The 14,782-nt window shown below is 35.2% G+C and overlaps 1 pseudogene; it reads right to left on the reverse strand.

The window, feature by feature from the left end:
• Positions 1-261: 261 nt before the first annotated feature.
• Positions 262-1,824, reverse strand: LOC149553995 (basic leucine zipper 2-like; annotated as a pseudogene).
• Positions 1,825-14,782: the final 12,958 nt, after the last annotated feature.

Below are 14,782 nucleotides of genomic sequence, written 5' to 3' on the forward strand. Positions count from 1 at the left end.
CATAGTATTGGTAAAGTAGAGGGACTAGGCAATTGTAAATATGGCTGTTAATGGAGAGCAAAGTTTGCACTTTGTGTTAGTTGTAATTTTGATCAAACAACTAAAAAAAATGATTCAACATTTGTCACATCTCATTTATTTTTGTAATAAGGCTAGCACAAAATAAGTGACACAAGAGAACACATATTTCTTCTAACACAGACCATAGTCTAATGCCAGTTTCAAAAGTTACTTTTTCTATGTGCATGTTGATGGAAGCTCTCAGGTGCCTTGTGGATGCCACCTAGATGCCAGAGCCTGAAATAGACATCTACTTGTATTTAGGTCCCTGTGAATGGCATCTTGGTGGGACCCATAGGGTACATGTTTACGTCCGAGCTTTCGCGCATCTTCTTTGGTATCTAGCCATTCTAGGCAAGTATAGGTATCTAAGATTTTATCGATTAATTTTTTTTTTTTAATAAATAGCCACAAAAGTTGTTATCTAATTATTAATCTACAATCTATAGTTTCAACATTAGTTGCAATGACCATCAATCTCATTTCACTTTAGTCTCATGCTATGGGGACTACAACTTACCATCCTTGAAAATCTTGTCTTGTGTAAGAGTAGCAATTCTTTGCTTCAAAGCACTGTTATCAACATTCAAAACAACTCTTTGATAATCCAAAATGTCACTTGAGATGAAAGTGTTGATACTTTTTTCTACATTCATATCATAGAAATTTTTGATAACAAATAAAATAAAATAAGACACTGGTCATCTCCTCTTGAAATCCAAATAGAATTTCACCTAATGCATTGCCAATAGTACACATAACAAACCTACAATGCATTGACACTTCTTCAAGTTTTGAAATGTACTGAAGCTTTCTCACTCTAGATCTTTGTGCAGATTGCCTATTTGCTAAAATTCTAGAAAATAAGTAGAAACTTATAAGAATAGGAAGGGAGAATCCAATAACAAGACACCTATAGATTCATACCATTCAAGAGATTCTAAGAATTCATATTTTAGGGCTAAAAATCTAAGATAAATAATGAAAGGCTTACCTTTTGACTCGTTTTGGATCAATGTTTGCGTCAAGTTCCTTTGTTGACGATGACAAGGGTATTTCAGTCTTGATGGTCCGGAGTGGTTGCTCATTTTTGTTAACACTTTGAACTTCTAGCTCACTTTTGAACTGGCCAAATATAGTCATTACTTTCTCTTCCACCGAAGGCTCATTAATGCTATTGTGATCAGATGGAGTTAAGGGATTCTCAGAGGTTACTTGTTTGTCTGAACATCTATTATCCAAAGTAGATGTCTGATGATTAGGAGGATTAGAAGATTGGTTTGACTGACTTTTGTTGAAAGGATCAACATCATTAAACATGGACATAAGTTTCTCCTCATCCAATCTATCAAAGTCCTAAGATCCTTTGGAAGGTATAGATGTTGCACTTGTACAATCAAACTCATCTTCCTCTACAATTTCCTCTATTGGATTAGAATTTGTGGGGGCTTCTAGAAATGCAAGTGAATCACTTGTCAATCATCTATGATGGGAACCCTTCTTTGCCAGTATCTCAGAAGGTGTGTCTAGTAGATCGTTTATCCATGATGGCTAGCATTATAAGAGATAGCCTACTAAAGGTGTGTGTTGATGTTTCAAGCTATACCGCTAGAAAGGGAAATTATGCTAGCCCGTGTACATATTATTCTTATCTTGACCAATGGAACCCATAAATGGTGGGCTTTTAGGGGGCAACTAAGGCAACTTTGAGGATGTGAAACCCCAATTTGTTGGAGGATTGTCACTGGTTCCCTGCTGTGTCATTCATAATAAATATGAAAAAAATGGTAATGTGGAGTAGTCCAAAGGTTTTTTAAAATTCTTTTGATGATATGCAAATTTTAAAATAAATTCTGAAATTTGGCCTCTTCTTCCTTTCTTTTCTCGATTCTTGTTTTAGACATCTTTTAAGCTTTGCATATATATTTTTCCTTCAATTTTTATTGTTATGCTAGTGGCATTTGTAAATCCAGGTATTAGTTGTAGACATATGTACAAATGTATGTGTTCTAGACTCTGTATCAACTGTTCTATCTACAAGAAACCATGGCTTAATTCCACGTTTGGAGGAAGTAGTGGTATACTCTCAAGGATGTGCAACTTATGATCTTCCTGTCGAGACTGCAAAAAAAATTGAAGCTGCATTTGCTCATCCACAAGCATGCAAAGGCCATTTTCTGTTGTTTTGGTGGGAATATTGAGATAGTAATGAGATGGCTCCTAAAATTTTTTTGAATCAAATATGTTTTATGTGTTCATTTCTTTCTTTGTAATTTCCACAATTCTTGTTGCATCAAGTGGTGCAATTACAAATCATACATTAGAGGTATCTTTTTCCAACCTATTAGTTGTTAATGGTAATTTTTGTGGGAAAAAATAGATTTCAACCATTGTTTTCAATAGGAGCTCTAATTTGATCATTTCTAGTTCTTAGACAAATTATCTTTTTTACATGGAGGCTTGCTAGATGTTCCTATACACTATGGTTTGTGGTAGGTGAAATAAAAGGCATCATCATGAAGATACGTTTTACATAAAAACATAGCTATGGGTAGTGACTTGTATGATATTTGATGTTTAGTGTTCCAAGTTAATTCATCTAGACTCTCTTAGATTTAAGTTAATTCAAGTTATCATATATTTAAATACTTCCTTGATTTATTTAATGAATTTTGATGCTTCATTCATGCCAACAGCATCACTTTAGAAGCATTACTAGGAATTTGTTGGGGGATTCACCCACTCTATTTTAAATTTTTTTAACAACTTAGTTTGGTAGAAATTTCCACCAATTCTTGAAAGTTTTTGACAAAGAATTGTTGGAAATTTCCACCAATTCTTGAAAATTTTCTACCAAGAATTGGTTGAAATTTCCACCAATTCTTGAAATTTTTGACAAAGAATTGGTGGAAATTTCCACCAATTCTTGAAAGTTCTCTACTAAGAATTGGTCAAAATTTCCACCAATTCTTCAAAGTTTTCAACAAAGAATTGGTCAAATTTTTGACCAATTCTTGAAAGTTTTCCACCAAGAATTGGTCAAAATTTTGACCAAAAATGAAAAATCAGAGTTGGTAGAGGCAAACAAATTTCAATAAATATATTTGTCAAAATTTTGACAAGAAAAATTTCCACCAACTACTTGGTCAATATTTTGAACAACCTGGGTCAAAATTTTGGTCAAAATTTTGACCAACATTCATAAAAAATTGAGTCCAAATTTACTAGTGTCAAAAGAGGTAATTGAGAAGAACACAGGTGCAAAATGGAATAAGTGTAGAATGAAAATAGATACTATCACATACCCACTACTTTGACTTTGTAGTTAGGTTTATTTCTCATTAATTTTATCAGTCATGTAGGTTAAACAACGTTCCCTGAGTTGCAGTCGATGTTGGTTATAAAGTTGTCAAGAAAGATCTGTTGGATACAATTGTTTAATTGTGTGTTGTCTTTGATGTTAAAAAAATGTCATATCAGTCAGTAGAAAGATTCTACCGAGTTCAGTTGGACAACAAAGAAAATTCTAGAGTCTATCGAACGTTCCTTGAAAATACTCTATGGAAACTATGTCTACCGAGCTCACTCGGGTGTTGAAGGATTTTGTGGCAGAAGTTAGTGGTAACTGAGCTCACAAGGTTAACAAAGGAAAGTTTGTGTTTACCAAGTTCACTCAATCTCCAAAGGAATTTTGCAATGTTCACCAAGCTTCAGTTGGTGAACACTAGAAATCGGTTTTGGAGCAGTTTTTATTGAGCAAGGCTAGCCAATGAAGGATTTCATTGTTTTGGAAAATAAAGCTTAATTGTTTTATGTAATGATTGTAGCTTACCGAGGTAATGATTATTGATAAATATAAATTGTAAATGAGCTGACTTGACAATTTGTAAGGTATAAATAAAAGGTCAAGTTGTGAATTCAAAAGTGTAATGAGCAAGCATGCAAGTATGTTGATTGTGTGAAGAGGAAAGTGTGAGAAAATTTTGAAGAAGGATCAGATATCCCTAAGGAGTAGCAAAGTTGTATTCAATCAAAAGAGGATCTAGTAAAGTAGAACAAAGATCTGTATCAATAATTCAGTTGCATCTCATTTAAGTCAATTCATTGTTACTTTCTCACCATTGTAGCAGTGATTTCTAAATCTCTTAACAAAGTTGGTCTAACAACCATTTTGTAAATCCTCTAATGAGGTGATAGTTCTATTGAATTGTTCTAAAGTCCTCTCACAAGGCCACTCATAATAGGGTGATTAAATCCTTTAATAAGGTCACATCTAATAGTGTGTTTTGTAACCTTTAATAGGATTGGCTCCAAATAGGGCTCACTTCAAAAGAGTGAAAATTAGTAGCTAGTTACTTGGTGGTTTTTCCCATATTGGGTTTCCATGTTAAATTTGGTGTCTCTTGTGTTCATGTTATTTTTTTATGCATGCATGTTAGTCACTATGAATGTTTAAGTTTTGTTAAAGATAACATACACTACATCTACCAAGTTACAACATTTTTCTGTATAGCTACTGAGTGACAATAGTAACTAGTTTATAAGACATCTAAGGGATATGTGGATTTGTTTTTGTGGTAACTGATTCACGCCCACTCACCCCCCCTTAGTTACTCCATCTATATTTCCAACAATTGGTATCAGAGCTTTTGGTGCTTGTAGGAAGGATTTCAAGGATCTAAGCTAAAGATCAGAATGTCTTACAAGAGGGAAATTCCAAGGATTAATAGGGATAACTTTTCAGCATGGAAAGGTCTCATGAGACTCAATCTGGCTTCCATTGGAGATATAGAATTAAAATATCTTGATGAAGAATATGTAACTACTTCTAGTACATTATCTATCAATGACATTGCTAAGAAGAAGACTCATAACACCATGATGATAAACATTGCATCTACCCTAAGCTATGAAGAATTTGATGATATCAAGGACTGAAAAACTACCTTTTCTATGTGGAACAAGCTAAAAGATATCTATGGAGGTGATGACAATGTGAGAAGAGCCATAGAAGAAATTCCAAGAGGACAATTTGATTAGATGAGGATGAGAGAGGATGCAAACATTGCCAAATATGTTGAGAGAGTCAAAGAAAGTGTCAGTGCTATCAAAGCTTCTGGAGGAGATATCAAGGAGGAAATAGTTGTAAGTAAAGTTCTTAGAACATTGCTTCCCATTTATGCAATTAGAGTTTTTGCAATTCAAGAAAGAAGATGTGAAGCAAATCATAAGATATATTGAGAGGCCATAGTAGGAAGATTGACTGCATTTGAGCTAGATAACTATGACAACTATGATGCAGCTTCCAAGAACATTGAATAAGCATTTGAAGCCAAGCTTTGACTCAAAGAAAAGGGCAAGAAGATAAAGGATTCTTAGTCAAAAAGTGAAGAAGAATCAGAAGAGAGTTCTAACAGTGATCTTGAGGTGGTTGAAGCTCTACTTGCAAGGAAATATTCTAGAGGCAAAGGAAAATACAAGGGTAAGGTTCCTCTGATCTATTTTCCATGTGAGGAAATTGGTCATATTGCTACTAGGTGCCAAAAAAAGCAAAACAAGGATGAGAAGAAAGGTCACAAGTGAAATGGAAAGAAAGACTTCAAATCATTCAAGGAGAAAGGTAAGCGAACATGTTTTATGGCTAAGGATTCCAAGGATTCTGATAATAGTGAAGATGAAATTGTTTACATTGTTGTGAAAGATGAATCTAATAATGATGAGGAAGATAAGATGACACTTATCTCTCATGTAAGAAAAAATGATACATGGATCATAGACAATGGTTGTTCTCATCATATGACTGGTGACAAAACTAAGTTTGAACATTTTGAAGACTATGATGGTGGTAGTGTAAGGTTTAGTAATAATGAACCTTATTGAATAAAAGGAAGAGGAAGAATCTCACTAACCAAAGAGCTTGTATGTGATAATGCCTATTGGGTTGAAGGACTAAGACACAATATTTTGAGTGTGGCACAACTAATCAATACTGGATTCAAGGTGGAATTCATGTATGGAAAGGCAAGACTACTGGATGACAATGGAAAACTGATTGGGTCAAGCATACAAAAAAAAGGTAATTTGTTTTATCTTGAACTTGGTGAATGCTCATGTTTTATTGCTCAAGTTGAAGAAATTTGGTTATGGCATAGAAGGTCATGTCATGTGAATTTTGATAACTTGGTGAAAATAAGAAAATTTAGGAAAGTAAGAGGCATTCTTAGTATAATAAAACCTAAGGTTGGTCTATGCAAGAATTGTCATATTGGTGAGATCGAAAAGACTAACTTTAAAATTTAAAAACTATTAGTCTTAATTTTTTTTGGAAATTGTGCATACTTATTTGTGTAGATGTATTGGAAGGGAGAACTATATTGGAGAAAAGTTCTTCATTCTTTTTGTTGATGACTACTCTAGAATGATGACTATCATGTATCTAAGAGAGAAGTCAAAAGAATTTGAGAAGTTCAAATGGTATTTGTCCAGAGTAGAGAAGGAAATAGGGAAAATATTGAAATGTTTGAGATCAGACAGAGGTGGTGAATTCATCTCCCATGAATTCAATAACTTCTACATTGAAAGAGGAATCAAAAGACAGGTATCTGCCCCTATAACTCCTGAGCAGAATGGAATAGCTGAAAGAAGGAATATATCTATCATGGATTGTGTAAGGACGCTAATGATTCAAAAGAACATTGCTATCAAATATTGGAAGGAAGCTATCAACACTACAATTTATACCTTGAACAAAGTATAGTTGAAGAAGGATTCATTCAAAACCCCCTATGAGTTATGGTATGGCTATAAACCCAATGTTAGTTACCTAAAAGTATTTGGAAGAAAATGTTATATTTTGATAGAATCTAGAAAAGGAAAATTTGATGTGAAGGGTGATGAAAGCATATTTTTGGGATATTCTTGCAAGAGTAAGGCATATAGATGTTTGAATTTGTCTACTATCAAAATCATAGAAAGTGCACATGTGAAAGTTGATGAGTTTGCAGAAAGGACTGAAGGAGAAAGAAAAAAGGAACCAAAAGATTACATGAGATATTTTTTTCATTGAACTTGATAAAGTGCTAGACACATCTATCAATCAAGAGACTTCTACTCCCGAGTCTTTAGTCACCGAGTTGCAAGAAGTTCATACCGAGTTGTAGGAACTTGAGTCACATTTAGATGCTATCGAGCTAATGCCTACAGAGCCAGAGTAGCTAGAACCTAAAGTTTAAGTACAAGAGGATGACAATGCAATTCATTCAAAAGGAAAGGAAACTGTATTGGCAAAGTATGTCAGGAGACATCATGCACTAGATCATATTATTGGAGATAAATTTGAAGGTACTATGACAAGAAGTAAGTTAAAAGGTACATGTTTACTTTCTAATTTTTAACCTAGAAATGTCAAAGATGCATTGGAAAATGAAATTTGGATTGAGGCTATGAATAAAGAGATAGAGAAAAAAGAGAAGAACAAAACATGGACTCTTGTACCTAGGCTGAAAGACAAAAATGTGATTGGAACTAAGTGGGTATTTAGGAATAAGTTGAATGAAGATGGTAAGGTATCAAGGAATAAAGCTAGGCTGGTATGTAAAGGCTACTCTCAAGAAGAAAGAATTGATTATGGAGAGACTTTTGCTCCTGTTGCAAGACTAGAAGGTGTCAGGACCTTACTTGCATATGTTGCACACAAAGGATTTAAGGTATATCAGATAGATGTCAAATCTACATTTCTCAATTGTATTCTAGATGAAGAAGTCTACATTGAGCAACCTGAAGGTTTTGTTGATCTAGACAAGAAGAACATGGTCTAAAAATTACATAAAGCATTGTATGGTCTGAAACAAGCCCCTAGAGCTTGGTATGAAAGATTGTATAACTATTTTATTCAGATTGATTTTCAGAGAACTAATGATAACAGTAGCTTGTATATCAAGGAAGGACCATATAACAAGATAGTTTTGGTAGAAATATTTGTGGATGATACTTTGTTTATAGGAAATGATGATCTATGCAAATATTTTTTAGAGAAAATGAATAAGGAATTTGAGATGTCTATGTTGATCGATAAGTAAGATTGACAAATGAGTGTCAACACACTTAACCATCTTCACTATATATGCTGAGTACACAATGGAAGCTGAGCTATAATTTCTTTATGTGCTGAGTCATAGATAGTGTCGAGCAAACTACAGTTGTTGCTAAGAACAACACATTATAGTATATGCTAAGCTATATAGAATTCAACACGTGCCGAGTGACTCAGGATCCAATAGGTGCCGAGTGACATAGTAATCCTATATGAGCCAAGTAATTTAGGAATCAGTTGATGCCGAGCAATCCAAAATAGATGGTGCCAAGCATCAGTATTACTTCATGTGCCTAGCAATGCAGGATCAACATAAAAGTTTGTGCAATCGCAAGCCAAGGTAAAAAATGGTTATGCATGACTCATTAATAGGATAAAAGGATAAGATCAAATCCTCACAATCATCTATGCGATCCACATGCAACCAATCAGAAAATTGGAAATTGCATGCAACCAATGGGTGAAATTTAAGGGTTTGAGTAGGAACATTTGAATCAAGCATGCATGATAGACCACTAATCTTTATAAAGGAGTCTTGACACCATTGAACATAGAGAGAAAAAAAAGGAATCATGAGAAGAAGGAAAAGTAAAGACTATTAAAGTCATTGCAGAACATTGGTGTCAAAGATTTAGAGGAAAGGACAACATTTACACATCCAGTTGATCATAACAGAACAAGGAATGCAATCAGCAGATTAGATATAGCAGAGATTAGTTAATAGTAAGAGTACAACAAGTACCTGAGCTCAGCATCAAAGATTGCATTAGATAAGGTGTATTATTCTAATACTCTCTCACAATTGTATTAGGAACTTGGAAATCCCATTGACTTGGGTAGGTTTAACAACCATATGTAAATTCTTTAACAGAGTGACATTCTAAGTTGAATGTTCTTAAGTCCTCTAACGATGCACACTCCTAACAGGGAGTAGAAATCCTTTAATAGGGTCACATTTAATAGTGTGTTGAAGCCTTTAACAGGGTAGGCCTTTAATAGGGCAAACCATTAGAAGTGGTTGAAATCAATTTTTGTAGTAATTTTGTGGGTATCATCCCCACCCCAGTTTTACCTTCTTATTCCTGGAGGGTTTCTGGGTTACCAAAATCTCAAGTGTTATTTGGTGATGCATGTTTGTTTCTCATGATTGTTTAATGTTTATATGCATGCATGTAAATTTGAGTTATATGTTATTAAGAGTATTTTAAAAAAAAGTGAAAAGGCTAGTACTTCTGATTCACACCCCCCACCCTCTCAGAAGCATTCTTCCTATTAAGACATTCCAACAATTGGTATCAGAGCCAAGTTCTCTCAAGAAGAAGCCTAACAACTTGGAGGAAAAGAGCTGAAGATGGAAGTTTTCAAACTTGGAAAGATCATTGAGAATGAGGTGATAGATGTGCATCTTGCTCTACACAAGGTAGAGGAAGCTAGAGAGGAATTAAGAAAATCCTTAAAAAGAAGGAAGGCAATAGCTATAGCCAAAAATGATATTCACTACAAGGATATTGAAACCACACAAGTATTTGCCAAAGAAGATTCCAAAGAATTTGATGCAGCAATAGCAGAACTGATGGAGAAAAATAGAGTTCAAATAGAAGAGATAAGAACTCTTAAGATAGAGCATGAATCATAGGCCATAATGCTATGTGAGATCAACTGAGCAAAAGAAAAGAGCAGTTGAGGATAAAATCAAGATGGAAGATGCCAAAAGAAATCTTGCAAACAGACTTGAAGAAAAATGTACTAAATTAACAAGGATCTCAAACATGCAGATGGATACACTTGTCCAACTGATGAATCTTCATCATGAACTCAATGTGAAAGATACTGAGATCTCTACTTTGAGGATGTAGAATGAACAACTACATAATGAATCGAACAAAGAAAAAGAAATAGTAGAGAATCTCAACAAGTCAAGTGAAGCTATCAAGTACTTTGAACAGTTGCTGAAATCCCCAAGATCAGCCCATGATACATTAGGACTTGGATACAACAACACTAAAGTTGGGGAATCATCAAAGAGTGTTGAGCAAAGAAGTGACAAAGGTAAGGATTCTCAACCCACTTGTCATTACTATAATAAAAAGGGGCATACTGCTAATGTTTGCAGGAGTAAAAGGATCAATAAGCCAAACAAACGCAAAAGCAAGGGTTACTGTCACAAGTGCAACATGCAAGGACATATGACACAAGACTGTAGGTCTAAAGTCACAAGGACACAAAGATTTGATGGAAACTGCCATAATTGCAAGAAGTATGGACACAAAGCCTTTGAATGCAGATCAAAGCCTATGTGGACACCAAATCAACATGTAAGAAGGGACAACAATCTACACCATTACAATTGGATTACAATACAAGGCAAAGCTATCACTATTGTCAAGAGTATGGTCACATACCCCAAAATTACATAAGAACACACTTCAAGGGGAACTATAAAAGATGGTTGAACCAAACCACTTGCTTCAATTGCTTGAAAATTGGACGTGTTAGTAGGAATTATCCAAAAAAGGCCAAGGCACCCAAGATTGAAGTAAATAAGGGAAAAGAAAAGATTGATGTGGAACACATCAGAACAGACATGAAGAAGACATGGCAGAAAAAGGATGGACTAAGTACATCCAATGGAGGGGTCACTTCACCCACGAGGTCAAGTGATCATATCTCATCTAACTAAGCACAAGATGAGCCTATAGGGCTGATACATATAAGGAAGTATCATAAAATTAGCCCTAAATCATGATGAAGCACTGCAAAGTATAAATTTGCATGAGATAAGATGCTAAGACAAAACTTGAATGATGACACCAAGTTGTCTTTGGTTGCTGAGTGAAACTGCTTTGGATGCCGAGTTAAGAAGTCAAGTGGAAGTTGAGTAAAAACTTCAGTGTTGGCTGAGCTACTAACAAAGTTAGTAGATGCTGAGTGGATGTCGAGTTGAAAAACCTTTGGAAGCTGAGTGACAACTGAAGGTACAAAAATGCATTAAATGCAAGGTTTTTGAGATGTTTAAAGGGGAAAATCATTTCATTTTTAGTCATTCAAATGAAAAGCGATTACCAGGAGCATGACTGAGTGATTTTCAAGCTTTCAACCAGCGATTTGTAGTGATTCAACATCTACCCAAGCGATTTTAAGCATCTAACTAGGTATTTCCTTTAGGTGCCAAATTTTACAATTTGTGAAGTTTGTTTTAAATGTCAAACCCTAGTTCAGTCAAAATGGCATCTGGTTCAAAGTCGACGCAAAGGAAGGAAAGCCATGAAATTCAACTTGTTAGTAACGAGGTTAAACAACCTGAGTTTAGGCCCATACTAGAAGTTGCATATAAAAACGATCCTGTTAGTGCCCTATCCGCCATCCTTGAAAAAAATGTTATGGTTCAAGATGTGCGAAAGTCTTACAACTGCAAAATAGGAGCCATAAGAGACTTGGAAATATTTAATGCCTTTGACAAAATATATGATAATGGTATATTGAAAGATGAGTTCTCTATCATAGAGAAGAAGGGTTACCAAAGCCCTACTTTTTTCGATCATATTCAAAACTAAGTGGATACGCATAATACTTAGTAGAATCCATGATGGAGCATTTTGGTTAGAGCAAGGACCAGTCAAGATTACCAAGAAAATGGTTCATAGGGTCATAGGTTTTCCAACCCTAGATCGGCCAAAGACATTGAGAAGTGACAAAAAGGAAACAATTGAGAAGAACACAGGAGAAAAGTGGAATAATAGAGGCATGGCCATAGACACCATAACTAATCCACTTTTAGACTTTTTTGTGAGGATTATATCAAACAAATTTTATCAATTCAACAGGTTGAATAGTGTACCTTGCATAGCAGTGGATGTGGCATATAAGCTTGTGAAGAAAGACCACACCTATGACCTTGCAGAGCTCATGTTGCAACAGATTAATGAAAATCTTGAAGCTATTAGAAAATCCAAGGGAGCACAATGTAAATTTGGGTCAGTGCTAGTTTGCATGTTCTTTTATGTCATGAAGGAATTCCTTTCATTTGGAAAAGTCAACTAGAGCCAGAAAAAAAAATTGTTTATCAAATAAATGATTTCATTGCACAAATAGGAGATAGCTTTGATGATCAAATGTGTATCTATTTTGATGATTTCAAGAATGCAATGAAGAAAAGAATGAGGATACTAGTTTCACTAGTAGAAAAGCATGTAAATGACATATGCTTTTTGGTTGACATTGATTTTACTTACATCCAAGTAGTCCTTCCAAGAGCAAGATGACTTAGACCATTAGGATATGAGCTTGATGTTGACCAAGCTTCTGCAACCATCACATCATTACTTGCAGAGGAAATGGACAAAATTGCTAAGGCATTTGGGACATATGACACTATCAAATCAAGAGTGGTTACGAAACTCAAGACAGCCATAACAGTAAAGAAGAAGGAAAAGTTAGTAAAGAAAATAAAGAAGAAGTTTGGTGTTAGAGAAACAAGTGCAGCAAAAGAAGCAGAGGAGATTAGTGATGATGAAGAGGAAGGTGATGAAGAGACAGATGAAGATGAGCTAGAACAAGAAGACAAAGATAAGATTGCTGAGGAAGAAGAAGCCAAGGAAGCGCCCATCAAAGGAAAAGTCATCAAAAGGAAGGAAAAGACACCTCCTGCTCCTCAGCCTAAACCAAAGAAAGTTGCCACACCAACATCCAAGAAGCCAACAACCAGAGCTACAACAAGGGCCTCCACAAAAAAAGCCAAATAGGAAGCCACAAAGAAGAAACCAACCAAGAAGGCAGAGGAGGAGCCAAGGAAAAGAAAAAGATATGTGGCTCGACCTGATACTAATGAAGAAGATCATTCTGAAAAAGTAAGTCATCCTCCTAAGTCTTCAATTGATATATTATGTGAAAAGATTAGGAATGGAGACTTAAGTGAAATGAAAAAGATTGATTTCAATAAGTTCACCAAAAAGGAACAAAATAGAATAGAAGAATCAGTCTATGCATTAATGGCACAGTTCAAGTATACACCTCTTGAACTCAATGGACAATTGCCAAAGGAATTGTCTAAAATTGTAGAGGACAGATGGCATTTCTATCTAATGATGGAAAAGGAGATGAGGGAATCAACCCTAGCAAGTATACTACCTGATTTGAAAAAGGAACAAATTAGTAAAGCAGTCAAAAGGCATAACACTAGGTTTACACCTAAGTATAGGGCATTCTCCATTCTCCAAAACAAAATTGAAGAAGTTGTACAGAAAACCACCAGATTGTGGAAGAATTTGTATAAGAAAATTGAAGATGTATTTGAAGACGAATACAAAGAAGAGGCTACTACTCAACTAGAAGAAAGAAGAAAGAGGAGAGAAGAGAAGAAAAAATTCAAGAAAAAGTTTGAAGAGGAGAAAGACAAGGATACTAATGAGCAACAAAGTGTGCAAGACACACAACTTCCACCTTCTAGCCCTCCTCACTCTACTACCACACCTGCAAAAATCATAAAGATTAAGGATGTTGTTGACACCTCAAGTCAAAACATCAACCTATTAACTATAGAGGATCTCACCAAGGTCCTTGACCAAACAACTCTTCAAGCACAATTGTGTAGAAGTCCCATATTGGTTAGTGTAGATGATCTTCAAAAGTCAGTAGATAAACTCAAAGAAGCCAAAGTGTCACCACAAGAACCACCTCAAATCACTCAAACTATTGGACTTCCATTTCTACCACCTCCATCGCCACCAATAATAGCCATGCAAGCTCATCAGGAGCTGAGTGCAACAGTAGGAGAAGTCACAGGTATAACAATACAGAGTGCAAGTACACCCCTAGCAGCAGTGACACAAGAAGAAGAAGATAAGCAATAAGAAGAAGATAAAGAAGAAACATATAAGGAGGAGTCTGCAATACAAACTTTGGTTGAATTTCCAAAAATAGGTACTCCTACCAAACCTGTTTAGCAACTGAGTACTGAAAAGTTGACCTTACAGGTTAGTACACCAAGCTCAAGTTCTACTAGGGTAGCTAGGACCATTCATTATGGTATTCCTGAGCTTGATGAAGAAATCCAAATACCCTATTATGATTCAAGCACTCTAACTAAAGAAAAGATGAATGAAATATAGAGTGCATTGGATAAGAGGAGGCAAGAGGCATTGAGGAGAGACTAAAAATACAAGTAGGCAATGAATGAGATCAAAGATATATTCATGGATGCCTTCAGTCTACGACCTCTAGATTCAAGCAGGCCAATCCTTGAGCAACTATCTAATATAGTTGACCAAGTGAATGATGAAGACCATGATACAAATGTGAAACTCCTGGAATGGTTAGAAAAGAAGTTTTTAGGAAAGGTCAACCAAAAAGTAGCTAATAACATTATTTTGGGACAAGTTGACCTAGCCAAGAAACTAGATAATGTAAAGATTGTATTAGGGAATATCCTTTCCCTTTATAGAAAATTGTGTGAATTTTCTAGGTTCACACAAGAAATAAATCAAAAAAATTTGAACCTTGAGAGCAACCTTAAGCTCTCTAGTATGCAACTACCCTCAAATATTGCATAGAGTAAAAAGGCTCAAACACTTCACACTCAGAGGGAATTTAGGTGCATTGTCAGCAGAAGAGCCCACTATTAAAGAAAAGCTG

The sequence above is a fragment of the Cupressus sempervirens genome, chromosome 6 (assembly GCF_028749045.1).
Source record: "Cupressus sempervirens isolate cs-2001-9-10 chromosome 6, ASM2874904v1, whole genome shotgun sequence".
NCBI classification, from domain to species: Eukaryota; Viridiplantae; Streptophyta; class Pinopsida; order Cupressales; family Cupressaceae; genus Cupressus; species Cupressus sempervirens.